This window comes from Triticum aestivum, chromosome 6D (assembly GCF_018294505.1).
Source record: "Triticum aestivum cultivar Chinese Spring chromosome 6D, IWGSC CS RefSeq v2.1, whole genome shotgun sequence".
In the NCBI taxonomy this organism is placed as follows: domain Eukaryota; kingdom Viridiplantae; phylum Streptophyta; class Magnoliopsida; order Poales; family Poaceae; genus Triticum; species Triticum aestivum.
In genome coordinates, this window is record NC_057811.1 from 5,769,081 (window position 1) to 5,772,871 (window position 3,791).

The window sequence follows — 3,791 nt, forward strand, 5'->3', positions numbered from 1 at the left end:
TTTGAATAAATTTTGAAAACCAGGACTAGAACCCAAAACCTTAGCTCTGATACCATGCATGTTAACCTTCATGCACTAGATAATGCAACCAAATGTCCAAGTTGATACAAACGGCTAGGCGATCCACTTATACACTTCAACAACCAGGACATACTTCTTATTCATCATCCATAGATTTATATATGGTTCACGTTTAAGCCATGAAAGAACTCAGAAATGACTGTCGTTTAACACCCTATAGTGTCTATTTAGTGCCAAACGTGCAATGCCATCACCTGCTATTTAAAACATTGAACCCCAATACACACACGCACAATCCAGTGATAAGGTCGTTGGGCCAGTACATGGCTAAAACTTTGACGTTCCCAATAAATACAAATAGCAACAAAGCTATAAATACAAATAGCAGAGCAACATGTCAAACACCTTGTTCTCAGGATGCCACTGAAGAATTTGAATGCGACTTGCCAGATGAATCTCTCTCAATCAGGCTACACCCTGTATTGAAACTTGGCCACTGGACAAATATCCAACAACCAGCAAGGCAAGGAGAAAGCAGTTAGGGGCTATTTGGTTCTAGGCCTAGCAATGCAACACTTTGCCGTACAATGTTGTCAAACTTGCCAAAGGTTAGTGTTTCAAAATGAGAGTCACAAGTTGGCAACCCTAAGAAAATCTTGCCACACTTTTTGAGTGTATGGGATGTGGGATCCTAGTGTGGCATGCCTAAGGTGTGGCTTCAACCAAACACCCATCTAAATTGGTCAAATTTACCTAACCTTAGGTGTGGCACCATAGGCAAACTTAGTCTCAAACCATACAGCTTGGATCAGCTGGGCTCTAGGATGCCGAATTTCAAACACTGCTACGAATGAACGATTGCAACCAGCATATAAATCAGTTGAGCAAAGGCCTGCAGGTTTTTTTTTTTTTTGCCAAGCACACATTTAACCATGTTGTGGCCAGATTTAGCAAAACTAAAACCATAAATGACTTAATCTAAAAAACCATAAATGAGGTTTCACACAACACACCTCCTTGACTAAATGATAAATTGGCTCTAGTCACTCAATGTCTCAATATGTTGGGCCAATAGGTATACAGACTGTGCGGCCTGCATAGGGCCCATAATTTTTTGGCGCCCCAAAATTTTATATGGGCCTAGTATTTATCAAAAAAATTAAATGTTCGTGAGCGCTGGCTGCTGGGCCTTGCATGGCGTTGGGCCGCTGCCGCTGTTCTTGCGTCGAGGAAGGCTACTGCTCGAATCACACGTCAGATCAGACCATACATGACCGGAGGCCGAACCATACATACAACCAATCTATCCACCAGGCCCTCCATGCCACCGCCGCCAATCCGAGATCCGGCCGGCCACAGAGCCGCCCGTCGCCGCGCCGCAAGACCCGACCAGCTGCGTCTCCAAAACCTGAGGCCACGACCCACCCCAAGCGGCCGGAGAGAAGAAGAGACCCCGCCACAGCCATCTGCTCCCGGGCTTAGCCCGGCGGCGTCACGCGGCGGCTACGGGAGAAGAGGAAGGAGTAGATCGGGGCTTGGCGACAGCTAGGATAGCGGGCCGCCCAAGTCGTCCGGTGTGTGAGCGATGTGGGGGCGCGTGAGTTCAGTAGAAAAGAATCAGACTTCCTTGAATGTAACTTGTTTGATTGATATTGTTTGAGTATGACTAGTAGGACCGGGGTAGATGGATTAGTACCACGCATGTGCGAGCGCCTATATATATCCGTCACACCTTGGTATGCTTTGTTTTCCATCTTTTGCCTTCTTCTCGTGGTGGCAGTGCATGCATTTGATATGACTGGGAGTAGTGAAAGCAAATAAGCGAGTCTGGGGAGGAAAGGGTGACTGGGAGGGCATAGAGTTGGCCATGACGTGTTGGGCATGGGAGGCTCTCGGAAAGGAACTGTCACTAGTCACATCTGATTTTCAACCACTGTCTATCACATATCGGTGTCTTATCTTGGGAATCCAACTCCGAGGATTTACCCCAGTATCCTCTCATTTTGGGTAATTCGATCTAAATCGTGCCTATCTGCTCAGTTGTAGAAATATTTGCAATGAAGTGCCTGCCTCCAGCACTCTTACGTGCAAAGTAACCATTGAAGGCAGCACAACAAAGTGAATCACGCCCAATTCCTTTCGCCAGGCTACATCATCTGGCTTCTCTTGACAGCGACGAGCTAATCAGCCGTGCGAGACACATCCTAGAATAAAATCCATCAGCGCTCGCTACCGTCGCCATCGCTTCAGCGTTAGGAATGTGAGTGTACACCATTGATGAATAGAGTTCGGAAACAATCGAACAAGTGCTTGTAAGTTGTTTTGAATGGAAATTCAGACTTAAGTTGTCTCCTGGCGACACGGGACGCCATCTTGGAAATTTAGGTGAACCTTACATAATTTGGGTGGATCGCCCAAGAACAGGCACGTCCGAGAAAAGTCGATCGCACCCGCGTCGTCTCCTGGCGACACGGGAGGCCATCCATCGCTCTGCCACAGCCGTCCTCCCGGCGCCCCTCATGTCTCGCCGCCGCTTGAGGCCCTGGCGGCGAAGCCCGGGGGGTCCAAGGACGGCGGCGGCGGGACGTTCTCCTGGCTTCCCTTCTCTCACCCGGCATGTGGCTTGTGGCTGGGTTCCTTGGCTGGATTCTATTGGAGACGGCGGAGTTGGTGCAAGGCGTGCTTCGGCGGGCGGCTGGGATGGGTCGGCAGCGGTGGGGCGGCACTAATTCATGGTGGGATGGATGGTGGCTGACGTGCACGAGGCAGCGACGCTCTGATCTGAAGCGGCAATGTTCTCAGGCGACGCAGCACGAGGCAACATAGCCAGGGAGCAGTTTTGTGTCACATCATCTGCCGAGATCTGATGCTCCCGAGAGTGCTGGCCCAAAGGCGGCTAGGCTGCGGCAATGGAGGTCAGTGGTGTCAATCTTGCGGCTAGTAGCACCTACGCTTCGCGCGGGCAATGTTGATCTGCATTTCGTGCTCCGGCTTGGACGACATCCGCCTCTGGACCGACGGGCCTGGGTAGGGCTCTCTCCGGTGAGGTGGTAGTAGCGATGGTGTCTTCCGCTATTAGCGTTGGTCATTGGCGACTACTCTGACATGCGCGACGGACTTGTTACGAATTGTAATGGCAATCGAATGGTATTCATGAAGGTTCGTCTCTCTAGACCCGGTGGCTAACCTCCGTAAGGAGATGTAAACTATGAATGACGGCTTGACATAGAGGGATGGTGTTGTGGCGGCGCCGCAGCCATTGGGATTGAAGAAAAGTGGTGGCGACAACATATAAGTTACGTCAACGGAGGTGCTATACAAGCACCCGGTCTCAAGTTCCGGGGCGAACGCCTATGTCTCCGTGATGGATATACCAGGCAATGACGATGTTTTATGTCGTTACCTTGTTAAAGGCATTGCGAGCATAGGCTCGAATTGGTTCTTTAGGTTGAAAACCTAGATTCTGACATTTGGTGGTTGGATCGGGTGACGACGGTGCTTCAGCATCGCTTCCTTCTTGAAGACGTTACTGTTGAAGAATCTAGTCGTCCATGTGGTGTCATGAGATGGTTTGTGCAGATATAGCAATTTCTGTAGTTTGCCGATCGTGGATCAGATTGCTTTGGGTTTTCTTTTTTCCTCTCCACGCATAGATTTGGTCTTATGTGAGTTTGCTATTTGTTTTGCTGTCTTTTTGTGTGCCTGCGTTCGTGTTGGCTGTGTGTATCGTTGCCGTGCAGAGGCCGGGTATGTGCTCAATATATTTTGTA